An 18,801-nucleotide genomic window follows, 5' to 3' on the forward strand; every position below is an offset into this window, starting at 1 on the left:
GTCAACGCATTAGTCGCGGTAAGCCCAACACTCACCTAGGGACGTCCGCCTTAAGAAGGCACATGAGCAGCCATCACCGAGCCCAGTGGGAGCAACGGAACACACAAAGCCACACTCCAGGCTCTCACCGTCCAGCCTCGTCTTCTACTTCTCCTCTCTCCTCACAATTGTCCTCCACTCCACCTTCCATCACGCCAAGCTCACGTTTTTCTGCAAAAAGGCAGGCTTCCGTGGGCCTAATGTTCGAGCGTAAAAAAAATGATGACGCCGGATAACCCTCTTGCCCAACGGTTGACGGCTGGCTTGTCAGAACTCATAGCCCGCCAACTACTGCCATATAAACTGGTGGACTCGGAGGCCTTTCGCAAATTTGTGGCCATTGGAACACCACAATGGAAGGTCCCAGGAAGGAAGTATTTCTCACAGAAGGGCATCCCAGAGCTATATGGCCATGTTCAGCGGCAAGTGAATGTATCTCTGGCACACGTGTCGGTGCCAAGATACATCTGACCACAGACACGTGGTCTAGCAAACACGGGCAGGGAAGGTATATCACTTTTACTGCCCAGTGGGTGAACCTTCTGACGGCCGTCAAGCATGTAACCCGTGGCACCCGTGTAGATTTGGTTTTACCGCCACGGATTGCATGCAGGCCTGACTCTTCTTCTCCTCCTCCTCCTACTCCATCCTCCTCCCTCTCCTCCTCGGCTGACTCCTCCTTTTTCCGCTGCTAGCGTCTCTTCCGCTGCGCCGCCCAAGCTCCCCAGAAACTATTCGACATGCCAGGTGAGACGTTGCCATGCCGTGCTGCGTCTGTTGTGCCTGGAAGCCAAGAGCCACACTGGCCCGGCACTCCTTTCAGCTTTGCGTTCACAGGCAGATCAGTGGTTGACACCGCTCAATTTGACAGTTGGTAAAGTGGTGTGTGACAACGGTGCCAATCTACTTAGCTCATTAAAACAGGGCAAAATGATGCACGTGCCATGCATGGCACACGTCTTAAACTTGGTCATGCAGCGATTCGTTGTCAAATACCCTGGGGTCCAGGACATCTTGCGGCAGGCATTGAAAATCTCGGCCCATTTCAGAAGATCTTACACGGCCATGGCTCGCCTTGCTGACATTCAGCGGCGACACAATCTGCCGGTCAGACGTCTCATTTGCGATTGCCCGACGCGATGGAACTCAACCTTCTATATGCTTGATAGGCTGCTCCAGCAGAAACGTGCAGTTAACGTCTACCTGTATGAACTCTGCGGCAGAACAGGTTCTGGGGAGCTGGGGGTTTTTTCACCGCGCCAGTGGCTGCTCATGCGCGACGCATGCAGACTTCTGCGCCCATTTGAGGAGATCACCAAACTGGTCAGTCGCAGCCATGGCGCCATCAGTGACATAGTACCTTATGCCTTCTTTATGGAGCGTGCATTGCGTCGTGTCATTGATCAAGCTGTGGAGGAGCAGGAGCGGGAAGATGAGGAAGTCGCAATGCTGGATGAATTCCCAGGGGGGCTACTCTATCTGAGACAAGTCAACAACAGGAGTCTGAAGAGGAGTCAGAGGGGGATGGTGCCGGGGCGGATGAGGAGGAGCAAGAAGAGCATGCTTTAAACCTTTCTGGGATACCTGTTGTGCGTGGATGGGGAGAGGAGAATGAAGAGGACGACATTATCCTGGATGATGAGCAGGAGCCAGGCCACCACACCGCTTCCACTTTAGTGTAAATGGGGGCCTTCATGCTCCAGTGTTTTAATAGGGACCCCCGTATAAAAAGCATAAGGGTCAAGGGCCAGTACTGGGTGGCAATGTACTTAGACCCCCGGTACAAACACAAAATGGCGGAAATGTTACCGCCGTCACAGAGGGCTGGCAGAATGGAGCACTTCCAGGCCTTGCTTCGAGAAATGCTGCATTCTGCCTTTGCGTGCGCTGGCAGAGGAGCAATTCCCACTCCCAGAGAAGCGCCTGCAAGAAGAGGCCGGTTTGAAGATGTGTTGGTGACTTCGGATATGAGGTCATTCTTTCAGCCGACCCATCGACAGGTGTCATCTGGATCCAGCATCAGGGAACGCCTAGACCATCAGGTGTCCGACTACATGGGGTTAACGGCCGATTTGGACGCTCTGAGGAGTGATGAACCCCTGGACTACTGGGTGGGCAGGCTTGACCTCTGGCCAGAGCTTGCCCGATTTGCAATCGAACTGTTGGCTTGCCCCTGATCCAGTGTCCTGTCTGAAAGGACGTTCAGCGCAGCAGGGGGGATCGTGACCGATAAGCGTACTGGCCTAGCTCACGACAGTGTTAACTACCTCACATTTCTAAAAATGAATGAGGCATGAATCTCAGAGGAATTCAACACATGTGACCAGTAGACCATGTATATGTCTATAAACAATTTTTTTAAACGAGCACAGAGACCTTCTTTCTTCATTTGGCTCACTTCCTTGTCCAAAAAAAGCACACCGTACTATATGCCCATACCCTCCTCTTTGAAGAGGTTGAGTGGTGTCATATTTCTACTGGGGCTGCTTATTATGAGGGGCTCCCACCATCCCTGTGCTGTGCTGACATCCTCCTGGGGCATTACCTCTGCTGTGCATATTATGAGGGGCTCCCACCATCCCTGTGCTGTGCTGACTTCCTCCTGGGGCTGTACCTCTGCTGTGCATATTTTGAGGTGCTCCCACCATCCCTGTGCTATGCTCATTATGAGGGGCTCCCACCATCCCTGTGCTGTGCTTACTTCCTCCTGGGGCTGCTTATTATGAGGGGCTCCCACCATCCCTGTGCTATGCTGACATCCTCCTGGGGCTGCTTATTATGAGGGGCTCCCACCATCCCTGTGCTGTGCTGACATCCTCCTGGGGCTGTACCTCTGCTGTGCATATTATGAGGGGCTCCCACCATCCCTGTGCTGTGCTGACTTCCTCCTGGGGCTGTACCTCTGCTGTGCATATTTTGAGGTGCTCCCACCATCCCTGTGCTATGCTCATTATGAGGGGCTCCCACCATCCCTGTGCTGTGCTGACTTCCTCCTGGGGCTGCTTATTATGAGGGGCTCCCACCATCCCTGTGCTATGCTGACATCCTCCTGGGGCTGCTTATTATGAGGGGTTCCCACCATCCCTGTGCTATGCTGACATCCTCCTGGGGCTGCTTATTATGAGGGGATCCCACCATCCCTGTGCTGTGCTGATTTCCTCCTGGGGCTGTACCTCTGCTGTGCATATTATGAGGGGCTCCCACCATCCCTGTGCTATGCTTATTATGAGGGGCTCCCACCATCCCTGTGCTATGCTGACTTCCTCCTGGGGCTGCTTACGGTGCAGGTGTCAGTGCTGTATATCACGGTGCTGATGTCAGTACTCTCTATCACGGTGCTGCTGTCAGTGCTGTATATAACGGTGCTGGTGTTAGTGCTTTATGTCACGCTGCTGATGTCAGTGCTCTCTATCACGGTGCTGTTGTCAGATGACTCTATCACGGTGCAGTTGTCATTGCTGTATGTCACGCTGCTGATGACAGTGCTCTCTATCACGGTGCTGCTGTCAGTGCTGCATTTCACGGTGCTGGTGTTAGTGCTTTATGTCACGCTGCTGATGTCAGTGCTCTCTATCACGGTGCTGGTGTCATTGCTGTATGTCACGCTGCTGGTGATCATCTCCTGCACCCTCTTCTTTGCCTACCCTGACCATCCCTCTCCTCCATTCCCTTCATGCGCTCCACAGTCCTGAATTGTCACAACAATTTCCCATATAAAAAAAGAATGCTTGTAGTTGTTGATCCCAGATTCACCTCATACATGTGTTATGTCATTGGCCATGTGGTGGGACTATGTTTGCACAGCTATTAATTATTTTGTGGCTGCATATTTGACCTGTAGGTTTGCGAAGTTCGCCTCCCATTAAAGTCAATGGGGCCCGCCGCGAACGTTCCGGTTCGCGAACTATCAGCCGCATTCGCGTTCGCGTGAAACGTCCCGTCGGAAGTTCGTCCATCACTAATTACTAACAGTATGGGTCTGAATATAAAATTAGTTCTCATTTATCTACAACAAACTATTATCTGATTTCATTAAATTTATTGTTCTGGGACTATTGTTAGGAATGTCAAAATTCACATCTTTATTAGTTAAATCCCTGCCCTGCTATTAGATTTAAATATTGATCTTTTGGTAATTACTGTTCAACTATAATACATTTTCCCTGTAAATTTAAAATCAGATTTTTTAATTTCTAGTTTTTAATTATCTAATTTTTACTCCTATGATATAAACCATTGAATTAACTTTGTGTATAGATGGAGCTAATTAATATTTAACACAATTACGGGTCCTCCTATTCCATTAATTGTTCAGTATCCAGTTAACATATTAATATTAATTTCTATATAGAATACACTTGATCCAATTTAGGCTAATTAAATACTGTTTTAATAAATAATATTTTTATTGTATTGTGTTTAATCTTTAAGCTCTGTTAATTTAATTTAAATTTAAATGAATATATAACGAGGAATGGAGTTCTGAATCATATGACTAATAACATGCGCTTATATATATATATGTATGTATATGTATATATATATATATATATATATATATATATATATGTGTGTATGTGTATGTGTGTGTATGCATGAAGATAACATTCGAGATATATTATATTGGAGGGCATTCATTTGCTGAATATATTTAGCGATTCCTATATTAGACCCCATACACACTATTAAATTTTCACCTGAGGGGGGCTGTGCAGATAAATAATTAGCACAGACCCCCGTCAGAGGAGCAGCCAATTGGCTCTCCTCTACTCGTGCCTGTCAGACGCGAGTGAGGAAAAGCCGATAAATGGCTCTTCCTGTTTACATCGTGATCAGCTGTGATTAGACACAGCTGATCACATGGTAAAGAGTCTCCGTCAGAGACTCTTTACCTAGATCAGAGTTGTGGTGTCTCAGAGTGACATGCGGCAACAACGATCGTCGTGATGCGCGCCCACCGGAGGTGCGCAGCATCTTGTTATCCTGACCACATCATATGACGTTCGGTCAGGATAACACAACCACTTTGCCAACATCATTTTACTATATGGCGGGCAGCAAGTGTTTAAGGAACGATGTCTGGCTGTGTGTCTCTAACCTCAGATGATGTCAGTTTGACAAAACATGTTAGCGATTGAGCACGCAACATTCAATTAGGGTCAGCTAGGCTGCAAGAGAGGGGGTTTTTAAACAGATATTATCTAGAAATAAGAGGGCACATATCTAATACCCTATCACCCAGTGTTTGTGCTGACAGTTGTTGTAACTATCCAAGTTTTGAACCTATGCACATAGTATATGTGATTTTAAAAGTTTTTCATCAATAAATAATTTTTCAGAATCACACTATGGGGCTGCAATTTGTTTTATGAGATCACAGAATCATCTTTGGAATCTCTGCGTGAGAATGATTGGGCGGTGGATACTACAGACAGAACGATCAGTGAGACAAGCCAATTATTCTCTGATGTCCATATACAGCTAACCCAGAATCATCCAGAGTGTTACTAACAACCCACGGGGAGGATGATCGGGTGGTGGATACCACAGATGGAATGATCAGTGGGACGAGCCAATCATTCTCTGATGTCCATATACACCTAACCCAGAATCATCCAGAGTGTTACTAACAACCCACGGGGAGGATGATCGGGTGGTGGATACCACAGATGGAACGATCAGTGGGACGAGCCAATTATTCCCTGATGTTCAGATACACTTAACCCAGAATCATCCAGCAGCGTTACTATCAGCCCATGGAGAGGATTGATGAGACTATCCATTCAGGCTCTTCACTTGCCGAGGTCTGTTAAGTGTGCACTTCATAGGGAGTGGCATTTGTATGCAGAGTGAGAGCGGGTGGCAGAGAGTCTGTTGCACAGTGGAACATCATTTCTTTGATCCCCCTTATGGAACTGTCTATTCATTTATTTACGACCAGCACTGCATTTATTTTCATGTTACATTGATTAAGAGAAGATGTAGGAGCGCTGTTTCTGTTTGTCACATTATTGCTTGAGGATCTTTGAAGGTTTTTTAAAACAGCTGCCCACAGACTGGTTACAATTTTATTTCAATATTAATATTATTGATTTGGGTTTGATAAGTGCTTATTTTAACTGTGCTCTCAAGCGCTTGGCGGTGTGGACTCCCATATACACTGTCTTTTATATGCACTTTTTTGCTCCACTCATATGGATTATTGCACGTGTTTTATAGCGCAATACTTTGCATTTTATTATTCCCAAATCTTGTATCAGGATACTGTGTAAGCTGCTTTGCTACATACTGAAGATTTTAATCTTGTATTAAATATGTTTATATATTAAACTCTGCATGCACAATACAATGTCTAACATGAAAGACTGTACCTAAAGATTATGTGGAAACAAGGTACTCTACTAATGAACAGACTGCAAGCAAGCTCTTATGATAGATGGTGACTTTAATTAAATACAAGGGATCTAGACAAAGTAAAAAAATCATAAGACATCAGTGGTTGTTGCAGTGGTCACTAAAAGACGTAGAACCCAAAGAATAAAGACAACTGCAATGGGATTCCTTCTGTGATTTCTAGTTATATATGAAATGTCTCCACATTTGGTGATATAGTTGACAGCTGTATGAATGTCCATGAAGAGGGACCTCAAACACAGCTGGGAGGACATCTGTTTCTTCTCTACTGTATAGCATCCTGGTTAGCTTGCAAATACACTACACAAAAAGAGGATAAAAACAATCCTGAAAAACTCAAGTATATGTAGTGCTATCACTGAATGAGCTGCTGGAATTTGCCCAGGTTCTGTTCCCAGTAGATTGCCCTGCAGCCGGTCACTTTGTTCCTCAAAAACTAGTCTTGGGGTGTTATATATGTTGTTTTTATTTCTGGAGCATCTGTGATAGAGTTGAGGGAAGTGGGGGATCTTTAAAAAAATGAAAACTATGTACAGGTTGAGGACAGTAAACTGCTTTCTGAAAAGCTGAAGCAGAAGTCCTTGTATATTGCAACTATGGTCTTGGCTTTGTAGTAGAGTTTTCTTTAGAGCACCAGGAGCAGAGTACCTTCACATATAAAACTAGATAGACTAAACCCTTTGGTCAAATACACAGCTGACTCTCTAGCACAAGAGGGGTGGCAGCAACCCAGAAGTCACTGACATCTCTTACTCACGAATGTCCAAGGAAACTTGGATGCCTCCTTCCAACATCCATTGGACACCCTTCTCCTGTGATACCAGATTACATTTTTAGGTCACAGCCCCTAAATCAGTTCTCTGTAACTCTAGCATGAGGTCTCATGAACAGCAAGCACATGGCAGCATTGCTGAACTTCTCCTCTGCAGGCAAAGACCCAGAAGCTCTGTGTCTCAGAGTATTTATACAGACTCCCAGCAGCCTTCAGGGCCACCCTCCCTGGGATTGGGCTGTATAAATAATCATACTGCTATTTGCATTGCTCCATACCTATGTTCCAGACAATTCCACTGTTCTCTGGAAAGCACTGGAAGCAGACAAATCTGCAGTAGCTGAAACACTGAGCAGACCTAACCAACCACATGCAGCTGCACTGATTACAGTCAGCACAACTAAATTTACCTAATGCAAACAATTACCGCCTCCCTGATTACAGTGAAGCAAGCCACAATTACCTAGCAAACAAAAATACGGCTTCACTGAACACAGTGAGCTAGCATCAGATCTAAATAATCCTAGCACCTATCTAGGAGGGTGTGTAACATATATTTGGAATTTGGAATGCATAAAACCTTCCAATTCCTTATTTACGCTTATAATATTTTCTTGCCATTTGCACATTTTATATTGCCAGCAATGGCTTTATGCAGAATTCACAATACTATTTTTGGAGCATGAACAGGAATAAAACAGACACTTCCCCAAAAAGCACTAATTAAAGTCATCTTTAAACCACCCTACTGCAAAGAAGGAAAAATGTACCATTTGGTACAAAACCACCCGGCTGTTCTTTTGTCAAGCCCAGAACATGCTTAATAATGCTAAATATAGGCTCTGTGCAAAGCTTTCCGGAAGGGTAAATGCCTAGAGCTGCAATTCTTTGAGGTCATGTGGAATAAAAGTAGTATATAACAAGGTTATGTGTATTATGATAATATGAAGAAATTATAATAATGCATTTAAACTCTAATTTGCAGAGTAATTTCCTTGTTACAAGATATCCTATTAGAAAGAATCAGACAAGGATTTTATTTATAATAATTAACAGCACATACAGCCATACTGTACCTACTTGTGTATGTGTTTCTATGTGTCTGTCTAGACAGATAGATAAATAGATGAATTAGAATGCTACCCCCTTTGCCAGCCTAGTCCATGATTAAGCATATCAATATAACATAGAACAAGGGTAGTAATGTTATAATGTTATAATGTTATAAATAGGAAAATGTACATTTTATAGTCTGTGTTAAAATATTACATGAAAAAAAAAGTAAAAAGAAATGCTGAAATGCTGAATAATTCACTCCAGCTGAATCCTCTGCATTAGTGAATATAACAAGCTTTTCATAGATAATAACGAAGACATTTTCTTTATGTGTTAATTTAGCAGATTTCTGGAATGGTGCCAAGAATCCTCTCACAACTCTTGGATGTGTGAATCTTCTAATTAAATAGATTGAGTCAATGGCACGGCAGCTGAAAGATTAATGTCTTACAAGGAATTTGGTGTACTCTCCCATAACCTGTTATTAGAGGTTTTTAAAGTCACCCAAACCTGAAAAAGATCTTTGTGACAGGATAGGCCGATCGCTATTTATGAACAGTCCCCTTTGCTATAGGAGAATTGTTGTTACACAATGCAGGGCCCAATGGATTTGCTGACATCGTTTTTACAATCCTGAGAAGATGCAAATGTGTCCTTTTTTTACCAATGCCAAAGTCAACAAATGTTTTCTGTACCACAGGATGTGGACAGAATTGTGGGGTAGTACTGAACAATGTGTCAACCTCCTCTTCTCCAGAATACGCAAACATTGGTGCCCTGGGGAATGATCAGATTTAAATCTCATGTCTATGCATTCATGGAAGCATGAATGCACAGACCAATTTCAGGACCTGTTTGACAAAAAACAGTTATAAAGTACTTAGAAAGGAATGCAGGACATCATGAACCTTCACTAGCAGGGTCTGCAAAGGGCTTTGAATGATAAATGTAAATAGTCTGGTATGCAGCCTGGGGTTTTTGACCTAAAACTGAACTCCCAGAGCAAAACTTACATTTTATAATTCCTGCTGTAAAAACCGACTGCACTAATGTACGGTATAAGAAGTTACCAATCAGTTAGAGACCAAACATGCCAATATTACAAGATTCAGAAAGCTAAATAAGACACATTAGACAATAAGACTCCTAAAAGAAACATACATCTGATCTATATCATATACAGTATCTAAAAAATTGTAATTTAATTCTGCAAAATAATATTAACTACTCTACTACATATGTTTGAAGGTATAAGTATAATGAACTGGGTGAAATATTACTAACATATTGGGTAGCATTACCCCAATAAGGTTATATTATGTATATGGTTAATCCATTTTACTGGTCTCTTTGTAGACCTCTTCTGGAGGGTTACATTTTGGTGAAAGAGTAAATGTGAGGGGTTCCCTATTGGACCCCATAGGAGGAATACATCAGACTGGGGTTTAGGGTAGATACCCTGATATTTTATATACCGTATATATACCATACCTACGACAACAAGGCATAAAGTCCACATGAGTTAGTTCACTATACAGTATGTAGAATTACAATAGAGATGTATGTTAAAAACTGATACTGATTGAGTTTATTACCTTCTAGATACATGCTTCTCACTTCTATAGCCCATTAGGGACACATAAAGGAACAGCATCCAGCATTATTACAAGCATAGTGTACTGGGATATATTGTTTGGAAGACTAGCCTTAGATATACGAATTATGGAATATTTTCAGACTGTCATAAAAGTATTATCTCTCCTGTGCCCCTATAGGTTTACATTTGGGGTATGTGAGAGTAGATGCTATATCGAATGCAACCTAGGTTTTTAACTATACTGTTGTATTATGATTGTTGCTGATCTATATGAGTGATTTGCAAACTAGTTTGGAAAAAAATGTGTAACAAAGTACCGGCAAGAGTCAGGGACAGCTGACATCCTTCTGTGTAGAATGGGTTACAAGTCATGGTGGGTGTAATGCAAGATGAAACAGGGGGTGACAAACACTTTTTGAATGCCACAAGATTTATTGGCTCTTAAAAAGAACTGTGGGAGAGAGGGTTGGGCCCAGAACACCCTTAAGTAGATGCAATGATAATTGGCAGACTGCGAGACTTCTATAGGTAGACAGCTATACAGGTGAGGGCCTCTAGCCGGACACCACTTCTGTATAGGTAGGACACTGTCTCCTATGGCAACAATCTTGTAGAAGTTACTAACTGTAATTGTATCCAACTATTTGCAACATGAACAGTTCTCAGCTTACCCCACAATCATTCACTGTGGGTCTTCACTCAATGAGCACCCAGTCTCTCTCACTAGACTTCAGATCCAATAGCCACTGGATCCCCTGAGCTCTTCCACGGTTAGCACTCAGGATCTTCCTCAAGCGTCACCCCCGCTTCCCTACTGGGTCCCTGACTTGGCAATCACAGATACTATTCAAGTGTCACCCCCGCTGAAACACTAGGTCCCTGGCTTGGCACTCACTGATGCTCCATAAGCGTCACCTCTGCTGCACCCCTGGGTCCCTGACTTGGCACTTCCTGAAGTTTTCCCACTTCTTCACCTTCCATGGCTGGTGAGAAGACTGCCCTGGTACTGGCCTCAGCTTACTCAACTGGATCCACCGGCTGGCAGAACCATTACTTCGGGTTGGACTACAAGCCCTCAGTCCCAACTCTACACTGCTCTCCTGCTTCTGGATAGGCCCTCAGACAGCCTAGCAGCCAGATGTCTCTGGCATAGGCCTCAGGCTTCTGGCCTAGCAGCCGGGCCAACAACACATGTCCACCCAGACAGCCATCTGGGTGGCAGAGAACCCCAATCACCTGACTCCATCCAAATAAATAGGCTCTCCCAGCAGCACAAGGGACCCAAGAAAATCTCTGCTCATTGGCTGAGACACCCCATTCATTCCTAATCTGCCTTTGTTATGCCCTTATCTTATCTAATGTCACCAGCTACAGTGCCACCTAGTGACAGAAGAGAAAAGTGCAGAAGTACAGAATTAGGGGGAAATCAATTGATCTAACAATTGTCCAAGGCAACTATCACCTGGCAACTAAATTTAATAGCAGTTGCCTAAATATCAGGGTGCTACATCTGTATGTAAATAATTAATGTAGGACATTTTATTTCAATAATAATTTACATTATGGATTCTTACGTATGTGTTTCTCCTGAAGAAGCAGACCACCAGTCCAGGAAATGGGTAGAGAAGTTCCTCCATCTACTGTTTATATATTGCTATGTGATATGAAATCAACTTTTTTTATTTTTATTTATTTGTTATGTTATGTGCTAAGTATATCTGATGGTTAGGAGCAAACTATTAAGTATTGCTGAGATGGTATATGAGTCCAGCCAGGCTGGCTACCTATCTCCCGGATAATTTGTCTAAATGTTTTAGGGGATGTGGCCAGGAAGGGACGGCCTACCATATATGATGGCAATGTCATAAAGTACGGCGGTTTTGGATCAGAGTTTATCATTTTATTTTTTCTCAGGTCCTTGAAACATGCGTTGGGGTGTAAGGTGGAGGAGACCTCGAAAAACCAGAGATGACGTCTTACTTTTATATTTTGTCTTCGGCAAAATTACTATAGCGAGAAATTGGAAGTTGGCTACCATACCATTTGATCAGCTTAAACATAAACTCTACTGGTTTATGATTAATGAACAGTTAACAGAAATTCTACAAGATACATTGAAGGTGTTTGAAAAGGTATGGGGCCCGTGGATTCGATATTTGACTAATGATCCCCAGACCATCCATGACTAGGGGTTCGCCTGCATGGGATGGACCAGAGCATGGAGTCTTTACCCCTTCCTCTATTATCTTTCTTTTCTCTTGTTCTCTTTTTCCTACTTTTCCTTTCTTCTCCTTACTTATGATTAAGGGATTTGGACTGCGTAATCCCGTGGATGTGGGGGATCGGAGCATCCCTCTCCTGTTGGTTTAGAGGATCTGTTGAGATGTAGGACGTAGAAGAAAACCCCATCCAATCACATTGACATCATACAACAAAAAGACACGCTGGGACATTCATGTTTTATGGCTTCTTTACAAACTACCAAGGTGGATTGGTTCATTGAGAATCACTTTGGTAGCTTGCAGCTCTATATCTCAGCTATATACAGAGGACAGCTATCTTAGAGGCAATGATCCCTTGCCATTGGGAGGGCAGTCGCTGTCTTTCGCTCAGTATTCGTGTAGTAACAGTGTGTAACATTTTTGGTTTATTTTATATGCAATCAAAATTCTGACTATTGCGTATTGTTCGAAATTAATATTGGAATTTACCATATTTGTAAAAACCTTTAATAAAAATATTGAAAAAGAAAATGTATAAAGTATACTGTATGTCATTGAACAGAAAGAGGACTGTATAGTATATATCTCATTTCCAAAAAAAAGGACGCAATAAAGACAAACTAATCTTAAAGAGGAAGTAAACCCTGATGAGTTTACTTCCTCTTTCATTCCCTGCAAAGGCAAAGCATAATGGACTACTATGCATCGCATAGTAGCCCATTATGTGTCACTTACCTGACACAGGAGCCAGCGAAGTCGCCGCTGTCCCCTGTAGTCCGCCGCATCCATCTGGTTGGTGGGGTCTCGCAGCTCCGCCGCTGTCATTTGGCGAAGCCGCGATGACGTTACTCCCACGCATGTGCACGGGAGCCGACACGTGCGCCAGCTCCGTCGCTGAGAATGCCGCGCTCAGTGCGCCTGCGAGCCGCTGTCTACGGCGCATGCGCCGTAGACAGCGGTGCCCGTTTTCGGGCAAATATCTCCTAAACCATATAGGTTTAGGAGATATTGCTTGGACCTACAGGTAAGCCTTAATCTAGGCTTACCTGTAGGTCAAAGTGGTTTGTAAGGGTTTACAACCACTTTAACAGTTCATTGATGTAAGAAAGCCTACTATCTAAAAAGTCCTGACACCTTGTCATATGGAAATAGAGATATATCCAGGGTAGCTGGCATTAGGGTGTGTCTTCTGAGCATTAAAATACTCTACAACACACCCTTCAGGACCCTTTGATTGAGTGAATTTGGTGACATCCTCCTTAGGAAAAAAAAAGCTGCTGTATTTGGTAGCTGGGGCTCTTGTTTTATAATCAACAGTACTAAGGATACTGAGAGTCACTTTTCTGAGGGCCAGTGATTCTTGTAAAGATCAGATTGGACTTAATCCGAACTCTGCACTGAAGCACAGATCAAGCAAACTCCACATATATTGGATATATTCAATATATTTTCTGTAAATATTTATTGTATTGTTTTTCTGTTATTTTTATTAAGACGATATTAAACAATTGCTAAGTTGAATCTCTGAATGATCTAACTGGAAATGAAAATTTTTTGCCTCTTTGGGTATGGCAGCAATTGATACAAACAGTTGTAAAGTTGTGAAAGTTGAAAGCACACAGAGACTATATAGGACGAAGTTTCACGTATATGAGGTCATCCTATGATCATCTCTGCATCTAAGGATCCTGTGATTGTATGTGACAGACATGCATTTCATGGTTAGCACTGCCTATAGTGCCATTTTTGTAAGTGCAATACTTTTCCTTCTTTAAATAAATGTGAAGTTTTAAACGGAGAGCACTAGATCTGTGTTTTTTTTCTGCATGTATGCTGTAGGGATTGGAAATCTATCAATCCGGGGTGCGGTGGGTGGAGTCTAGCAGGACAGTAATGTCTGACTAGAGCTCCACTTCGTGAGGAGGAATAACCCGCAATACAGCTTAAGCCTGGACGAAAATTATAAAGCGGAATACCTTATTAAACACCCGAGAGGTGAGAGAAACATAAAAAAAAATAATGGTGTTGGGAGGAGCCCGTGTTAAAACAAAAAATAAACCTCAGAGCACTCCACAAAGACTAAACCTATACAGCATATCTCCTCAGGAGATTCTGATACAGAATTCAACATATCATTGTCTTCCTCACATGAAACTATGACCCCTCACAGTATTTTAAAGCATTTTGAAAAAATGCTTCACAAAGCACTGAAACAAACCTCAGAGCAGATAACAAATCACCTCACAAAATAAATCAGGGAACTTGATCAGCGTACAGCAGCACTTGAACTAAAAGTGGAAGAAATTGAAAACTCTTCTCAGGACTACATGACAGAAATTGATATTCTAAAGGAAGAAAACTTTATTTTACAAAATAAATTAGAGGACTATGAAAATAGAGCAAGAAGATCTAACCTCAGATTCAGAGGTATACCAGAAAATGTTTTAGATATACAATCTTCTATAACTGCACTATGTCAGGAATTACTCCCAGGGATACCAATAGAGCGCCTGGAAATGGACAGAGTGCACCATGATCTTATGCCTAAGAAAACCGATGGACCTCAAAGAGACATTATAGCAAAATCCACTACTATAAAACTAAAGAACAACTTGTTGCAGCCAGGGGAAAAAACAATGTAAGCAAATGGTGTCCCCGGAACGGGGCTTTTTGCCAGCAAAGTTTAACCTGTGTAATATAAATAACATTGACATGTAGAAAAGTAAACTAATATTGTAAATATTTATTAATAATAAAAAGAGGATAAAATGGGTCACGCAGTAGTCAAGGACTGAGCTCCACAAATTAGGTAAAAATGTATAGTATTACATGTATGAACAGAAATACACATATACATAGAATTGTGATGCTTGAAACATAGTATCAGTACAGTAAGAGATATATGCGTGTAGATAGTAAAAACCCTTTACGCGTTTCAACCCTCCCAGGGGTCTTCTTCAGAAGGTTACTATCTATTTATGAAAGAATAGAGAAAAGACAAGCATAAATATATATCACAATACATGATGCACTGTGTTGTACTAAAAATAATCTGTTGTAGACAGAGTATATATCAAAACATTGTAAGATTACACAGTTAACAATCAAGCGATACATATTGTAACAATAAATACCTATATTGATCACAAAAGAAATCCTCTTTCAAAGGACCGGACAGGGTTCCGTACATTCTCCCATAGTCTTCATAGATGTGCCGACCTTATGCAGATGGAAAAAGTGGCTGGCTCTGCCCGGACAAAGGGGGAAAGAGCAAGGAAAATGGATCCAAAGGGGTAAAAAAGCTTACAAGGGATCACATCCCTGTTACCACCTCCAAAACATAATAATGGAGGAAGGTATGGGTATGGGTAAGCGGGATTAGGAGAGAGGGCAACCTACAGGAAAAGAAAGAATATAAGACATGGGTATATATATATATATATATATATATATACATGTATATATGAAGAGGGGCCCTATTTAGAAAGCTATTCTTTCATAAATAGATAGTAACCTTCTGAAGAAGACCCCTGGGAGGGTTGAAACGCGTAAAGGGTTTTTACTATCTACACGCATATATCTCTTACTGTACTGATACTATGTTTCAAGCATCACAATTCTATGTATATGTGTATTTCTGTTCATACATGTAATACTATACATTTTTACCTAATTTGTGGAGCTCAGTCCTTGACTACTGCGTGACCCATTTTATCCTCTTTTTATTATTAATAAATATTTACAATATTAGTTTACTTTTCTACATGTCAATGTTATTTATATTACACAGGTTAAACTTTGCTGGCAAAAAGCCCCGTTCCGGGGACACCATTTTCTTTTCTTTTTTTGTTTATAACATACCAGGGGTGATCAGCGCCCTCTGACCCCAATTTTGGGGGTGTTACCGTTCTCTCTGTCTAGTTCTTTAAACCCGGGTGGTTAAACACCCTTCCCCATTCGGTAACGCAAGAGGTTTTGGGACTTGAGCTCTACTTGGCATATTTGTATTTTGTATAATTCCTTATCGTTGTTTTTCGCTTGTTGATAATATGAATAGCTTCCAGGGTGATGATTGGAACCATCTAATGTCCAGCTATGAGACTGAATTTGAAAACGGTGATCGAGTGGAAACTGAGATCTCCACTCTTTTTGTTAAATTCACCAAAGTGCTAGAGAAGAAGTCGGCATTGTTTTGGCATATAAAATCCTTCGAGAGATACATTGATAATAATATTAACCCCTTAGGACTTCGGGTCCAAATCTTTCCAAATATGGAACATATCGGTAATGAATGTAGGATTGAATGGGAAGAGAATCTAAAAACATGCTCCCAACAAATGATGACCATCTTAATAAGGGAATATAATAGACAAATGGTAACCCTTGATGGGGAGATCAATAATTTGGAAATTGCTCTAAAACCCTTTTCGCATAGTGCACGGTTCTTGGATCTGCGCACCAAATTGAATGAAGGCCTACAGACCTTCAATCGTGATATTTTACGTAAAAAGGAAACCAAATTCTGGAGGGATAAGTCGATCTTCTCTGAAGGTCGGGCCTATAAATGGAATATGAACTTATCCACCCCAAGAGGGAGTTCAATTAAACATACCCACAATAAGGCAATGGGTGCATCACAATCTAACAATGCACCCAGTGGCCATCTGAAATCCACTGCACCAAATAAGGGACGAAGGAAAGCCAAAAGAAACTATAATAAGGATTCACCTGACAAAGAGAAAAAGAAACGTAACACCGGGGGGGAGACCCAGTTAGAATCTAACACCAAACAGGTCCCGATACCGATTTCCACTGGAACCAGACTTGCCAATGAATCCCCTGTTGGGCACGATAATAGACCAGTCACCTGTGATGTGACTAACATATTGTGCCCGAAGGGAGATTTGAATGCTATTGAACCTACATCTGAGACAAAATCTAATACTTTAAATGCCATACGGGGGTCTCCCCTTCCCCCGAACAACAGGGGACTGGGCAATCTGGACATGTTTGTCACCAGAATCCCACAAAATTTATGAGTGTAATCAATTTGTCCTCGTATAGCATGACCCCAATAGAGACAAGTGTATTGTCGCGAGGACTCACTTTCTGTCCAGAGGAGGAATATGACATTTTTGAAGTGACAACTGATATCCAACTCTTCGCACGCAGGCTCCTTCTTCAGAGCTTGCATGCGAAGGTGGATGTAGATGTTGAGGACCATGAGATGCCTAAATTAGGCATGAGAGAACTTAGAGCTCTACGAGATCTGACATTGCTCTATGAGGAAAATAACACTCTGGATCTAATTGATCGAGTTGACTTGGAGTCTCTCCTAGGGAGTAATACTGATCAGGTGAAATGTCATTCATCCCTGAAAAAACCATCAGGCTCCTTTCCCCCGTTAAACCTAAATCCATGCATTGAAATCTTTGTCAAACAGGTGCTAAATGATATTTCTAAACTTCGTCGTAAGCACACCTATCCCGCCAATTTAAGCAGTGATGAATACAGAGCTATTCAATCATTGGGGAACAATGTAAATATCACCATCAAACCTTCGGATAAGGGGGGAAACGTGGTGTTGATGGATAACTCCGATTATCTCAACATGTGCCAGGCCATACTGGACAATACGGATTGGTATAAGGTGATCCCAACCAGGGCAATACTTACTTACCATCAACAATTTTATCAATTGATTGATGGTGCATTACAGACGGGTAGTATCACCAGAGACCAATACTCTTTCATCAACACCAAGTTTCCCATAGAAGCAACCTTTTACTGCCTTCCTAAAATCCACAAGAATCCATCTCGTCCACCCGGGAGACCCATAATTTCCGGTAGGGGGGGGTTAACCGAGAACCTTAGCAAGTTAATCGATTCTTTCCTGCAACCCCTTGTGATGGAGATGCCGTCATTCGTAAAGGATACCATACATCTTTTGCAGATCATTGAGAATATGATATTACCGACCAATGCTTGGTTAGTAGCAATTGATGTAGAAGCCCTCTATAGCTCAATACCCCACATCAAAGGGATTGAAGCTATCTACAACATCTTACAACATAGGGAATTATATGACCAGACCCTGAGTGATTTCATCATACAGGGTTTGGAGTATATCCTGCATCATAATTATTTTGTATTTAACAACTCCCACTACCTCCAGGTGCAGGGCGTGGCCATGGGCACTTGTTGTGCACCGGCCTACGCCAACCTGTACCTGGGGGAGTGGGAGAAATCCCTCCTGTCTGGCGAGAGGTTCGCCGATTTTACGCGCCATATTTGTCTATGGCGGCGATACATCGACGATATTCTCGTCATATGGAAGGGCACGGAGGATCAGCTACTCGAATTCATGACCCTAATCAACGAAAATGAATATAATTTAAAATTCACAATTTCTTATAGTCCTCATTCGATCACCTTTCTGGACATAAAAATTGGGCGTTCTCCTACTAATTCAATTTTCACTACCCTGTATCGTAAGGATACCGCCGGGAACACTATACTTCACGCAGACAGCTTCCATCCAATAAATCTTAAGAAGTCCATACCTTATGGCCAGTACCTGCGGTTGCGCAGGAACTGTTCGGATGATGCCCTTTTTAGGGCCGAAGCTGCCCAACTACAGACAAGACTTTTAGCCCGCGGCTATAGTCGGGTATGTCTGCGCAAAGCGTATAATCGAGCAC

General features: G+C 42.4%; 1 long non-coding RNA gene across 1 annotated transcript in view; it reads right to left on the reverse strand.

The window, feature by feature from the left end:
* Window positions 1-18,801, reverse strand: part of LOC143990204 (uncharacterized) — a 76,804-nt gene that overhangs the window by 44,276 nt on the left and 13,727 nt on the right. The gene's annotated exons all lie outside the window — the stretch shown is intronic.

This window comes from Lithobates pipiens, unplaced genomic scaffold (assembly GCF_037356315.1).
Source record: "Lithobates pipiens isolate NorthernLeopardFrog02 unplaced genomic scaffold, aLitPip1_a1.2 Scaffold_18, whole genome shotgun sequence".
In the NCBI taxonomy this organism is placed as follows: Eukaryota; Metazoa; Chordata; class Amphibia; order Anura; family Ranidae; genus Lithobates; species Lithobates pipiens.